This window comes from Taudactylus pleione, unplaced genomic scaffold (assembly GCF_031769625.1).
Source record: "Taudactylus pleione unplaced genomic scaffold, aTauple2 ptg001123l, whole genome shotgun sequence".
Lineage (NCBI taxonomy): Eukaryota > Metazoa > Chordata > Amphibia > Anura > Myobatrachidae > Taudactylus > Taudactylus pleione.
The window spans coordinates 1,663,421-1,679,233 of NW_028285524.1; positions in this window are offsets into that span (position 1 = coordinate 1,663,421).

Sequence of the window (15,813 nt, forward strand, 5' to 3'; positions counted from 1 at the left end):
CATATCGTTAAGTGTGTATCCTCCATCAGGGATCGCGCAAATTAGGGGCCTGATTCTGAGTCTTACGCTGCGGCGACCACCTGTCGAAGTAAGTTGCGCCTGCGACCTTATGGTGTTGCTAGTATCAGCCATTTCCCTGGTGTACAAGTGTGCATCTAAATGTTCAAGGACTGGGGCACTTTAGACACAACTATCGGTCGCACCATTGAAACTTGTTGACATTGTATAATATACTCTAGAGAATCTGCCTGCATGATATTTGCTTTATAGGATTCTCTTCGAGTTTATTATTGCTTTTAATCTAGTAAAAATGTATTCAAGTTGTTTGGTGTGTGTTTCCAAGCTCACACTTTTTTGTGACCATAAGCTATTATTAGTTGAAAAGGACAGACTACATGTGCCTGTTGTCTTTATATGCTATAAACAGTCCACAGTTAATGAGGAAACATATTTTAAAAAGTATATTTTAAATTCAAAAACTCTCTTTTTACTAAAAGAGGGTGTTTCCAATATTTGTAACTCCCGTTTTTGCAGAGTATGCTGAAATCCTTCAGTCTGTAATCCTTACCCCTGACATACTATTGACAAATGACAGGGCCAAAGCTAGGATTTTTGTCTTCCTGGGCAAGGCAACAATTTTGCCCCCTTCCCCATCCCTCAAACAAAGAGGATGAAAAGGGTGTGTGGTTTCATGACACAGTAATGCCCCTTATAACACATTATGCATCATTCAACCCCGCCCTTCCTCACGGACCTGCAAAATACGGGCTTTTCCTGTAAAGAGTGCGGGGCCTAATGGCTATAGTCTGGCCTCACCCCCCAAAGCTGAGAGCGGCAGCTCCTCTCCGGAAAGAATTCCTGAAAAGTCGATAAGTATGACATTATACCTCACAGTAATTTCCCTTACAACACATTATGCCATACAGTAATGCCCGTTACAACACATTATGCCATACAGTAATGCCCCATACAACACATTATGCCACACAGTAATGCCCCTTACAACACATGCCACACAGTAATGCTCCTTAAAACACATTATACCACACAGTAATGCCCCTTACAACACATTATGCCACACAGTAATGCCCCTTACAGCACATTATGCCACAGTAATGCCCCTTACAGCACATTATGACACAGTAAAGCCCCTTATACCTTGTGCCATATTAATTCCCCTTACACATTGTACCACAGTAATGCCTCTTACACATTGTACCACAGTAATGCCTCATACACATTGTGCCATAGTAATGCCTCTTACACATTGTGCCACAGTAGTGCCCCTTACACATTCAGCCACAGTAATGCCCCTTACACATTATGCCCCCCCCAAGAAGCTTCTCACCTTGGACTCCTGCATCAGCATGTGAGGATTTGGAGGAAGCCTATGGCATCATGTGGGCACTCCTGTCCCTCGGGTCTTACCTGCCGGGGCCATGTGGTGGGCGAGCTTTGAGCAGTGTGGGACAGGGCTGCCACATGTCAGTCAGCACCGCCGTAAATCTTATGTGGCGCCAGTTGCGAACCAATCAGAGCTTGCGGACCTGCAGCCGCTGATTGGCTGCCGGTCCGCGAGCTCTGATTGGCTTGCGACCGGCATATCATTAGAATGACGGTAGCACTGTGTGTCTGAAGGGCTGCTGCCTGCTGATCCTGGCGTGCGGCTCCGGGATCCCCCTTGCAGCTACCTGGGGCCCCCCTCCTCGGCAGCCTCTCCTCGGCGCCCTCAAAACCAGGGCATGTGCCCCCCTAGCACCCCACCCCCAGTTGTGGCCCTGCTGTTGATATTGTATCTTTCAAAAGTCAGTAAATATATTTATCAGCATTTATTGACGCACTCTCTGTATGATTGTGTGTAACAGAAATCATAAAACTAAACAGTACTTTGTAAGGGTGTAACTCATAAGGGAATTTTCTGTTTGCAATTTACAGCTGCAGACTAATTTACAGGTTGATTGGTGAAAAAGAGACCATTCATAAGGTTATATTCTTTCTGAATGAGTGGTATACATAGTCTGTGTAGCACGTTAATCCACAATTGGATGGGCATGTCTTCTCCTCAATTTCTCCCCAATTTTTCTGTGGCATATTATGAATTTGGGCATTACTGTGTGGCGTATTATGAAATAGGGGCACTGCTGTGTGGCATATTATGAATTGGGGGCACTACTGTGGCATATTATGAATTGGGGGTACTACTGTGTGGCATATTATGAATTGGTGGTACTCCTGTGTGGTATATTATGAATTAGAGGCACAGATGTGTGCATGTTATAAATTTTTAGGCACTGCTGTGTGGTATATTACACTGGGGAACAGTTACTCTCCTGCCAGGGATTTAAGAATCAATTTTGATTAATTTTGTGCTCCTGAGTATGAATAAGCCATGCTTATTTTTCAATCGGCTCTAGTTTTTAAGATATGCATGTTTTTAATATTTATGAAAAATTAAATTAAACAATGTTAAAAATAGTAAAAAGATATATTTTTTATGCTGATTAAATTTGATTCATAAAATGTTATAAAAAGACACAGGATAATTACATACATAAGTGTTAGGAAGCTGTGAGAACCGTTTTTTGTAGGATTTTCTTTTGTATTCTTGTTGCAGGCAGTCCCTCTGCAGACTCCAACAGTAACTGGCCATCATGTGACGATCCCACCTTCCTTGATATCTTTCTTCCATTACCTGAAGATCCTGGTGGAACCATTCACCCTGCTCTTTGCTTAAATCTCCTAGATTGGACGGGAAGTGATCTAAATGGCTGTACAAAAAATGTACTTTAATACTCATGTTGGCACCTATTTTCTGGAAACATTTTAGCATATTGTGGACTAAGGGCCTGATTCAGAGCCGGACGCAATTAGCGCTCGCTCGTCCAGAAAATAGGGGTGGCTATTCAAATTAACTGTTCGCTTTTTGCGGTCTTTTCACTCCTCTAGGTCTGAACGAGCGAACAAAACTTGCGGTAGTTTTTTGGAAAAATACGCCCCCTGGCCGCTCGCATCCTACGTCATGTCCGCTATTTATTAGATTAATCGAGTACATCGACCAGGGTATGAACTGCTCGCTATTCTTTTGGTTGGTTTTTGCTACCACAATCTTGCGAGCAGTTCTGGCTATAAAATAACCCAGTGACGTGGTCAATGACGCTGCTGTATTAATTATGCACACCCATAAAACGCCCGTTTTGACCTTTAAGCACGCCTGCATTCGGATCTCCACTCCCCGTTTTCAAGCACCTTCCCCTGTTACCACCCACATACGCCTCTTTCTGTCACTCAAATTATCAGGCATTCGCTATTTTGTGAGCACATGAATTTCGACCGCACTGACTGGTTTGCGCATGCGTATAACAATCCGTATGCATGCGCAGTTGGGCAATCATCGCTCGGAGCGAACGAGCGGCCGCTTACGAGCGGCTCTGAATCAGGCCCTAATTCATGATAGTTGTCTGCCTTGTGATTGCCTAAAAATTTTTGTATGACAGACACATAACTCAGCCATGCTTCAGATTGGGTTTCAGTCATAGATGTGGTAAAATATTGTATCCTTCACCATCAAAAATTCCTGCCTTTAATTTTTTCAATACTAAAGGTAACGATTTTTTGAACGATTTGTAGTTAACAACATCGTTATCATTCAAAAAATCGGAGTTTCTGAGTTATAACGATGAACGGTAATCGTTCAAGCGCGCTCCCGTTTGTAGTTATCATTCATCGTCCTTTTCAGACTATCCAACATAACGATTTTCATTAAGGGAAGGAACATTTTTCGTTCATCGTTGTAAAAATCGTTCATTACACCTCAAAAATTGTTTACTATTTCAAGGGAGAGTCTGACAGAAAATCTGAACGAAAATCGTTGGCTACAAAACCATTACATGTGTATGCACCATAAGAGATGGAAATGTTCGACAAATATAGATGAAACAATCGCCTGACTTGTCCAATGCTTTTACAAACTGTTTCATTAAACCCAGTTTGACATGGAGAGGCGGCAGTATGATTTTTTTTCCTGTCAATTAAGGGCTCATTGACTTTCGTCTACAGTTATAACTTATTTTGCACGACTATCCCATAAGCATATGTGACAAGGATACTTAGTATATCCACTTTGCTGCCCAAGAAGAAAGTTTACCATTTTTAAATAGACACAAACAGACCACTAATGCTGAGAATAAGCAATTTTTTTCTAAGACTAACTTGATACTTTCATACTACTGTTTAAGTTTTGTTGAATGACCGATAGGAATCGGCGCAAATGTATTCCCATTGTGCAGTAATATGCATTTTTAGCTCCTTTTAGAACTATCCAAAAAGAACCACCAGTCTTCTGCTCGATATTCTAGTAAGCCCATCATCTGGAGAAGTCCGTAATATTGTTGCAATACGCAAGATTGTTATCTTGGCTAAAGAAAGACAGTATGGCTTGCTCTCTATTTTGATACGACATTATAGTAACATCCGGCTCAAGACAGTGCTTTTCTTGAAGTCTGGATGCTAAAAGCTCAGTTCCTTTTTTGATAAATTCAAGTCACAAATTAAATCGTTTAGTTCTTTTTGAGAAAATTTGTTTGGAGTAGAGGAACTTTATTCGAACTCACTTTCATCTGTGTTGTCACATGCACTGGATGCAGGGCCGCCATCAGGGGGGGACTGCCGGGCCTGGAGTCCTGGGCCCAGACAGAGAGGGGTCGTGCACCTGGCTCCTACCCAAAGGCCAGCCCGGGGGCCAAGGTGACACCTGCCTCCCGGGCCAGTATAATTTTGTTAGTAGAAGGGCCGCCAGCAGAGACTTAAGGGCTCCACTCCTCCCCGACTGTTTTGCCACTGCTGCGCTAGAGGCAGGCTCTGACTGGGCCGCCGAGGAATTGTGGGCCTCACTGCGTCGTGACCACACCCCTTTCAGAAAGGGGGCGAGGCTTAGTGAGTCGCGCGATCGGAGATGGGGTGCGCTGCATGGGTGGATTGTGCCGCCCGGGACTTTGACTCCCGCCCCCTCTCTCAGGGAAAAGAGGCTTGTTCGAGGCCTACTGTAACCCTGCCCATCCTCAGAAGGAGCCCCGTGCTGCTGATGCCCCAGTCTGCTGTTGATAGGATTCCCGTAGCAGGTGCCTGCTAACAGGAAAAGACCCCGTGGGGAGGAGCAGGGCTGTGAATGGCTGTCACTGCGGTTGCCGGAAGGGAGGGATGACCAATGCTACCTGCGGAAGGAGGGTGGCTCCTGTACTCTAGGAGGAACCCCCGCTGACCCAGAGGATACGCTCATGAGTATAACCCACTTAAAAGACCCCCGGTGCGGAGGACCCAGATGGTGCAGGCAGCTTGTGGGAAGCCCAGCTGCAGGAGGACCCAGAGAGGACCCAGCGCTGAGAAGGAGGAACCCCCGCATGTGTGGAGAAGAGGACCCCGTGGCTGCCCACCACCGAGTGTCCAAAGCTATTTCCCAGTGTCCTTGGGCCAGGCTGCTGCGGTCTGCCTCCCTACTCTCCTCTCTCCAGATTGAAATGCGAGCTGCATTAAGTCTGGGTGCGGGGCCTGGCAGTTACTGGGCCCAGGGAGTGAGAGCCTCTTCAATGCCGGCAGCCCAGGAGCATGATGTCTGAACTGAGGGGGCGGTGACGCTGAGGAGCTGGTCCAGCAGGTGACTGTCATTCATGTTATATGGGGTGCTGTGTGTCTGTTTATAGAGGCTGTGCAAATGTACAGGGGGCTGTGTGATTGTATATAGGGGCTGTTAGTAGGGGGTTGTGTGTCTGTATATATAGGCTGTATTTCATTATAGAGGGCTGTGTCTGTATATAGAGGCTGTATATCCTTATAGGCGGCTGTGTCTTGTATCTGTATAGAGAGGCTGTGTTTCCTTATAGGGGTGGTGTCTTGTTCCTGTATATAAAGGCTGTGGGGGTCATTCAGACCCACTCGCAAGCGGCAGTACGCTCGCAAGTGGGAGACGATGTTCCCCACTGCGCATGCGCACGATGGAGGGAGCTCCGTCGTGCGCATGCGCGAGACCCGGCGAGCGACGGGCTTCCCATCGCTCCAGGTCTCGCACCAAAGGGGGCGTGCTGTCGATGTTGATTGACAGCACGCCCCCTTTGGTGGGCGTGCCTGCCAGACGGAGGCGTTCCCATGGTAACGCCTACCGTCTGAAGCCGGCCCCACTGACATCACTAGTGATGTCAGTGGGAGTGATTTTGGCTCTGATAGAGCCAAAATCACTCCAGGGCTTGTGGCTGGGAAACCCGACCGCAGGGTTTCCCTCGCAAGTCCGATGGTCGCGATGGTCAAGACCATCACGACCATCTTTTTGGACGCTCGTATATGCTGTGGGTGGTGACCCACAGCTATACGAGCGTCCGGGAGGACACTCCATTTTAATGGAGGAGGGCACTGATTCAGAGCGAGCGCTCTGGTCAGAGCGTCCGGCTCTGAATCAGGCCCTGTGTTTCCTTACGGGGGGCTGTGTGTCTGTACATAGGGGCTCTGTTACCCTATGGAGGCTCTGTGTCTCTATATAAAGGGCTGTCTGTATATAGGGGCTATGTTACCTTATAGGGGGGCTGTCTGTATATAGGAGCTGAGAATAGGGTCTGTTTTTACCCTATTGGGGGCTGTGTGTGTATATAGGGGCTGTTTTTACCCTATAGGGGCTGTGTTACCTTTTATAGGGGACTCTGTGTCTGTATATAGGGGCTGTGGTGTTATATAAAGTGGTTTGTCGGTATATAGGGGGCTGCAGAGTTATATAGAGCTGCGTTTTGGTATAAAGGGGCCTGCAGAGTTATATAGAGCTGCGTTTTGGTATACAGGGGGCTGCAGAGTTATATAGAGCTGCGTTTTGGTATACAGGGGGCTGCAGAGTTATATAGAGCTGCGTTTTGGTATACAGGGGGCTGCAGAGTTATATAGAGCTGCGTTTTGGTATACAGGGGGCTGCAGAGTTATCTAGAGCTGCGTTTTGGTATACAGGGGGCTGCGGTGTTACTGTGTATAGAGCTGCGTTTTGGTATACAGGGGGCTGCGGTGTTACTGTGTATAGAGCTGCGTTTTGGTATACAGGGGGCTGCGGTGTTACTGTGTATAGAGCTGTGTGTCGGTATATCGGGAGATATGGTGTAATGTAAAGCTGTGCTTCAGTATCTAAGGGACTGCTGTGTTATATAGAGCAGTGTGTCGGTATGTAGGCAGTTGCAGTGTTATATAGAGCCGTGTGTTGGTGTATACAGGCTGTAGTAAGTGTATATCACTAAGGTGTCCCCATGCTGTAGGTTGTGCACATAATATTGCCATACCTCTCTGTTCAATGGGTACACTTTGGCAGATGGTTACGCCCCTTTAGTGGGCCCTTACTATTGCAATCCCCTGGTAGGCCCTTCATGCCCCAGTCCGACACTGGCTAGAGGTGCCAGATCCTGCGGAAGCAGCTAAATCCCCATCTCATGCCGCGATGTATTAGTGAGCAGTGTGCCCGGCTGTCTCTGCCTGCCTCCCCGAGTTACTCCTACGTCGGCGCACTCTGATGCAGAGGGGAGTGAGATGTTAGGACACCAGCTAGAAGAATAGCAGCTTACAGGAGGAGCAAACGTGCACGTCCCTGGACAGCCGCAGCCGAGCCCCAGCAGTGATCAGAAGAGGAGGAAAGGAAGAAACTGAATAACAGGTAAGTAAAAAAAGAAGGGCACACAAGACCATTGAACACATACACACATACTGTATAAGCCACAGGGGTCTTCAATCTTGGCCCTCCAGCTGCTATGGAACTACAGATCCCAGGATGCCCTGCCACAGTTTTAGCATGCTGTTATATCAAAACGGTGGCAAGGTATGCTGGGATGTGTAGTTCCACAGCAGCTGGAGGGCCAAGGTTGAAGACCCATGGTATAAGGGAAAGGGTAAAGGTGATCTTGGGGGGAAAAAAAACATAAAATACATATATATTACATATTTATTCTAAGGAGTGTGTGGGGGAAGGCATAAATGTAATAAATATATAAGTGATGGGGTGGGGCTTGGGATGCAAAATCCTAAAATATATAAGCGGGGCAGTGTAAAAAAAACAAACAGAGAGAGAGAAGGGGGGCTGGAGAGACACTGCGGGGCTGAAGTTGCAGGAACACAGAGGGGGGGGGGGCCCTGCTATTTTGTCAGTCGCGGGCCCCACAATTTCTGATGGCAGCCCTGACTGGATGAAATTAACATTTACACATCATCACATTCACCTTCGCACAAAGAACTGAATGATGGTACAGGTAAATATTTCGCTATGTGGTATCTGTTGTTTTGCAGAATTCATACTTGAGTATTCCCATTTGCGTTTCTTAAATCGATTTATACCCTTCACATTTACAAAAATAGCAGTCACTCAAGTGATCTTTTGGCTCACGCCACATCATAGGTATGCCAAAATTAAGCCCTTTTCGATCACCTTTACTTTGTGAGGCACCCAAATCTTGTCTTGCTGGTAGGGGTGAGCGGGTTCGGTTTTACTCGGTTTTACCCGGATCTTTTTATTGGCTATCGCCGAACATGTGTTTTGGATAGCGAATAAAATCGAGCCAAATTTGCGGTAAAGTGGCGATAAGAACCGAGTAAAACCGAACTCGCTCACCCCTACTTGCTGGCTTATGTGATGTCCAAAATAAGCCTGATACGCTTGTTTTCCGAATACAGTTATATTTTTTCTTTCTTTTGCAACACTATATTTGGCACAAATATAACAAAAAACATCAGGGTTTTTAGTACACAGTCTCCGAGAAGAACTCAATGTTATGGCGAAAATGTTTTGTTTCACACATTCAGTGCTAACTCCCAACAAAAGCTGAGGACATACTGAACAAAACAAGCCCAAACGGGGGAAATTGGTTGTGGTGGGACAGAGAGAGGGTCGAACAATGGAACAGGAGGTGCGCTAACTGCGTCACTCTGTCCTCTCCGTTGCTCCTCGCTGTATGCTGAGAGGAGGTGTGGCTGTGGTCTGAGGATGTCCCAGCAGCAGGCTCAGCAGTGCATTGCTCCTCTCTGTATGCTGGGAGGAGGCGTGGCTGTGGTGTGAGGATGCCCCAGCAGGCTCAGCAGTGCATGGCCACGCCTCCTCCCAACGTTTGTGAGGAGATTTTAATGTGTTATGTGTCTCAAACGTGACTACCAGCTACATTATCACAAATAAAACAGATTCTTGTTATTGTTGACAGAGGGTATCTGTTAAAAAGCAAAACTAAGTGGATTCTGTTAAGTAAAGCGGCCTAGACTAGTAAGGTACTTTACATGGAGAAAATAACTGAATTTTATAATTTTTCATTAATTTGAAAACTGGAACCAATTCAGCTATAGCGAAGATCTAATGCGAAAATAGGACCTGCGAGTACTCTGAAAACAATCTTAAATCCTTGGCAACAACAAAAAATGTTTTTTTTCCCTAGTGTTATAAATTTGGGTCAATTTGAGGCACTGCTGTGTGGCATATTATGAATTTGGGACACTGTTGTGTGGCATATTATAAATTGGGGGTACTACTGTGTGGCATTTTATTAATTGGAGGCACTACTGTGTGGAATATTATGAATTAGGGGCACATATGTGTGCATATTATAAATTGTAGACACTGCTGTGTAGCATATTATGAATTAGGGGCACACATGTGTGCATATTATAAATTGGGGCACTGCTGTGTGGAATATGAATTGGGGACACTGTGGCATATTATGAATTGGGGCACTACTGTGTAGCATATTATAATTTAGAGGCACATATGTGTACATATTATAAATTGGTGGCACTACTGTGTGGAATATGAATTGGGGACCCTGCTGTGTGGCATATTATGAATTAGGTACACTGCTGTGTGGCATATTATAAATGAGTGGCACAGATGTGTGCATATTATAAATTGGGGACACTGCTGTGTGGAATATAAATTGGGACATTGCTGTGTGCCATATTATGAATCCGGGGTACTGCTCTGATGCATATTATATTAATTGGGGAACACCTCATTGTGGCTTATTATGAGAGACAAATATATTGGTTGCATTAATACAGCGTCTTATCACAGTGAAAAAAATTGCAATCAACAAATGTCTTTTTTGTTCAAGATATTTTTATTAGCTTTAGTGTTTCATTTAATAAAATTTACTCAGCAAAGAATTATTGCTGGAAGACTAATTGTGGTAAAAAAAATGTTGTGGTCCTCTATTCAAAGTAATTTTCCTACTATGGCCAAGAAAAGATTTTGGACACCCCTGATGGGATGTAGTCAGCTTCTCGGCGCATACAATGCTGCTGGACAGAATCCCAATGCCTGCAATCCTGAGGGGTGGGTTAAGGGAAGATTAGGGGAAGGGTTAGATCCACTGCCAGGATTCTGTCCGACGGCATTATCAGCCCCAGGATTGCATACCCAACCCCCCTGACCTACTGTGTGATCTCCCAATATGGTCTCATGCTTCTTTCCAAAGTTCATTGTAGTTACATTTATATGTTGGTTTGTACATGTCATCTTGTACCTTACAGGCGTGTTCTTGGCACTTTTTACTAAATATATTTCTTTATCATTCTGTGTTTTTCACCAATGCATTTATATCATATTGGATTTGTTTAATGGAGACAGTGTACCTAGTGCTCAATTAAGGACTATTCTATGCTGTGTCCAAGTACAACAAAACTCTTCTTAGATAGTATATAGCAGAGGTTCCCAATCTTGGTCCTCAAGGCACCCTAACAGTCCAGGTTTTAAAGATATCCATGGTTGAGCACAGATGGCAAATTCAAAATGCATGAGGTACTAATTAAGGGTCTGATTCAGCAAGAATCGCAACTGCGATTGCAATAGCGATTACGCCCCCAGTCTCACTGCGAAGATATGCTAATCCATTGCGTGCGCTATGTCGTTGCAGCACTACATAAGGATGCCCACCTTACCTTACACACATTTGTAATGTTTAGTAAGACTGCAAAACCATCGGTAACATTGAGTACAATCGCAGCCTCACGCACACTTGCACAAGCCCTGACCTTACTCAGGAATGGCTAACCTCGTCACATGCTATGAGTACTCAAGCTGCGTATAGCATTGCAGTGGATAATTTATGCATGCCCCCGCAACGGCATTCTAATGCACTGACACTAATATTCTTAGTAAAAGTTACAGAAGGGCACTTACCAGCCAATAAATGAAAGCTATCTTAAGAGAGGAAATTAATTTTAAAAATAAACATATATATATATATATATATATATATATATATATATATAAATCCATATATAAAACTACGAGCGATGACATGAGAACTCACAATTAATAATATTTATTTAAGCTTAAAAGTATATTGACATTTTTAAAAAAAAATATGATAGTCAAACCCTAATCAAACACACCTTAAAAAAATACTAAATAACTTCAAATTAATCTCTCTGGGAATAATATCTATATAGACATTTTTAATAACTATCAAATATGAAATATTAATTTTGTGGTGACGTGCTATTGAAATTCATGTGTAAATACTTGAAAACTGATTGAAGTAGTCAAGTACAATTATAAAGTAGGGGAAAAGCTCAAATGTGAGCTTCCTTGTCTGACTTGTAAATAAAGTATTGCACAAATAGTGTTTATATCTGGATATAATCATCACTGTGTTCGTATAACAGGAACTAATTAAGTTACTTTTTTTTAGAAATAATTTTTTCCATTTATTAAATGTCAGCTCTATATGGTTTCTGTAAGTGGAATTTATTTAAAGTATGAAATCTTTTGTACATTTTGAAATAAAACACATGTAGAACTGTAAATGAATTAATAACATGATTTTTGTTTGGCAACTTTTTCCAAAATCTACACATATGCAGCAAAAAAAAAAGAACTGAAAATAATAATGGGAAAGATTGCGTAAATAAATATACATTAAAAAATGTTTAACAAAACATTGCATTTCTAAGAAGTACTTTTTCAAAATTGCTAACCTTTCAAACTGTACTGCTTATATATAAACATACATTAGACTGTAATCTAGATGATAGATTGGAATCCAGCTTTTTGTTAAAGGCTGCAGCATTGTCTCTGCACTGATGCCAGAGGTATTGATCTAGATGTTTTACAAGTGTTTTATTGCTTTACAATAAGATGAGCTTTGGCCGTGCTGCTGTTAATCTTGTTTTCCATTGGTTTATTTTTCAGTCTAATATATGTGAATACAATAGCAGAAATCAGTCTAATCCAACATTCTTTCCATGCTTTCTTCTAATAGTGTAAAAGGTTGTAGCTAAAAGGAACCATCTTGTTTTCTTGTTGTCCCAGCTACATACAAGTTATTAATTCTGTTTGGGGTTTACAAAATAAGTGAATATGTGGTTCATACCATCTAGTCCACGTTGTCTTCTCTAAATCCCTCTATCCCTCAAATTGGTCAGGACTTCATGCACTGTATTACACTGGAACAGCTCTCGCAAAAGTTATGTAATGAATTCTAGCTTGTTAGGGCCACTAAAGGGAATTACTCCCTACTGATTGTGTTGGATCTTGCTGCTGTCTTTCATAGTGTAGGCCACCAGCAATTTCAATAAAATGTCTAACCTCTCAACTCATGTCAAGGTATATAAAGTTTTATATATATATATATATATATATATATATATATTTATTTATTTGTAAATTTTATTTGAAACAATTTTATGTAAGGCAATTTATGTTTTCGGTTAAATAATCCTTTATGTCTGTTCATTATTAGTGTTGATGGGTATAAATGGGAAATCTCAAGGTCTGACCTGACATTTAGACTTTTTGGGCACATCAAGAATCTTGGGGCAAAAAGCCCAAATCTCCAGAATACGTGTTACAGTGTTTTTCAGTTACTGTGTGTTGTTGCTGTAATGTATATGCTATGTTTCACAATTAACTGGCAGCTATGAGAGTGCCTGTATTACAAAGCTCCCAGCAGTCCAGATTTATTATAGTCATAGCGACATGGTCTAGCAGAGTGGGGCAGGCTGCATATAAGATTTGTGTGACATTTAAGAATGTTAGCTGCTGAAGGCACAGGCACACCTCACCATATGCTAATCCTTCTCCCATGGTCTGCTGATATGCTTTGTACAAAATAGTTTGAGTAGTGCACACATGATAGCTTTGCAAATGAATATTGGCTTTGGAAGCCTCATCTCCAAGCCATCATGTGATCGCCTGGGAGTATTCTTTTGACTACTTGCATATATTTAGGACAGGCATTTGTTTGTTTGTTATGAGTGCAGTGTCTTGAGCTGCTACAATTCTGTGACTGGCTTGTTTCTGGACCTTCCTGCTCTCTTGCTGCCCAGACCTTTGCTTGGATTGCACCCGACTCTACTGTTACTGCCTTCCCTGATCTCTACCTGGGCCTTGGGTACTACTGTTAGCTGCCTGCCTTGACCTCTGCCTGGATCTTGGCTAACACTAGTAGTCACCTGCTTTGTCCTCTGCCTGGCCATTAACTACTGCTCTCTTCTACCCTGGCTACAATCTCTGCTGTTTGTTGCTTTTCCTGACCTCTGTCTGGACATTGTCTCCATTTCTGCTTTGAGTTATGACCTTGTCTTTGCCCAGTGTGTCTATAGTTCTCTACCTTCACTGGTCTTTTCTCAGTCCTACTCAGCCCTTACGTAGGGTACACACTGATAGATATACTGTAATGGAACGGGTGTATCTATAGTGCATCTGCTAGTGTGAACAGCAGATATGTCTGTGAACGACTTTGTTCACAGACAAAACTAATCTGCTGTGCAGTACAGCGGATAAAGATATATCTTGCATGTATATTGTTAATCTGCTGGTGTGTATGGGATTGATCATCTGCTGGTGTGTATGTATGACCTAAATGAAGTCGTAATGGTTCCGCACAGAACTTATTCAATGATCAAAAGTGTGTTTCACTACATACAATTTAAAAAAAAAATCCCCTTATTTATCTTCTAGCCCCTTTTGAAGGGATATATTTACTCCTGGCCAATGCTTAACCTTTATATCTATCTATATATGCTATGAAAGGTGAGAAAAAGCAGTGCTACCAATCTCACAGTATATACATCAAGAGAAGGTACATAGACAAAAAAAGAGTGAAATCTATAGGTGTACTCAGGGAACTGGTACTTAAGGCACTGATAGTACATATGTCTACTTACTTAAAACATAACTTTTAATTTCCACTCTTAATAAAATGTATGCAAGTCTTATATTATGTAAACATCCCAAAAGAAGTCTGTTTAAAAATTAGAATAGATATGCGAAAAAGTTTAGAAATAAAGTGATATTAAAATCAAATGACCACTATGTCCATGTCTTATTTATATAATTGATTTATATTTTCAGTGCCATCTTCACTTGGGTATCTTATATTAATATACAAGTGTACTTATATGTATTTAATTTTGTATGCTAAATTGCCAGTATTCAAAATATAACCCAAGGGAAGGACAGTAGTTCCACTGTGAAAACTGGTTATTTATTTAATAGCGCGATGTGATTGATACACTTTAGTCCTTTTAATCATTCTCAGGAACAAAGTAGTCTGTTATAGTATTTTTCTCTGACTGTTCCACTCTCTGATATTATTTATAATGTGTATCCACTACTCAGCAACATTGCTAATAATATGATTTGTATTTATTCCAAGTGTGTTATGTAGCCTCCTATAGTAATATATTTCTTTTAAACAGCCAGAATTCTCCACCAGCAGCAGAGATGATGTGCTACCCTATATATTCAATGTATGTCTGAATCAGGATACGTTTTAGCCAGTTCTCCCTTCACATAGATTGTCTCTTCATATATTTTATGAGTGCCGCCAGGCTGGGGTTCCCTTCAATCGGCTAATATGCCGTACTAATGTTTTCCCCTCAGCCACCCACTGACACACAGACACGCGGCTGCTTCAGATGCTGCACACAAGCCCCAGCCGCGACCTGTGCGCTGTGCTGATGCCTGGTGATAATAGCCTCACTGGAGCCCCTGCTCACTCTTTTTTTGTCTATGTACCTTTTGTAGATGTGTATGGATGACTTGCCGATCGCCCGTACACATGCTGCGGGGACCCGCAGGTGAGTGACAGCTCAACTGGGCGGGCAAACAAAGTGTGTATGCACTAAGGTGCTGTTGCGATCAGGACAGTGGGCGTATTATGGGATTGTTGTGGACGTGTCACTGCAAGCGAAGCATTCACAGAGGCACTGACGCAAGCTTGGGACAAACTGCAGCTGCCACAGAGCTGGTGCAAGTTTCGATGATGCGATTGAGGGTAGCGTATAAGGATGCATCAAACGGTGTTACAGCACGCACGGACGCTTAAAGTGAGCGTCTCAATCTTTGCACATTCGGTCGCACAAATGTGCATAAGGGAAGAAGTTTGTAGGGCATTTGCATAAACCCGAAGACAGGCGACCGCCAATAGACACTGCTACAGTCACCTTTGCGAGTGACTCAGTATCAAGCCCATAATAGGGGTGAATCGATTGTTAATTGAATGTCAATGGGTGAAAAAGCACCCGACTAAGCAATTCAATTGTTGCTCCATTCGGACGCCAAAAGCTGCAGGTGGGCACACTTCTTCTCGCGGCCTGCTGAGGTGCGAGAAGAAATGTGTCTAAAGTCCATTTTTTGGGGTGCCCTCTAACCACTTCTTTAGACGGGTTTAGCTGCTGTGTGCGGCTAACCCTGGGAACTTGAGGCCGCATTAACTACTAATGGGCGCCTGAACAGAGAAGCAATTCAATTGCTCCTTTGGGCGCCCAATAGTAGAGGCATCCAGCAGGGGGTGTCTATAACATTTGAATCGCAGCCTA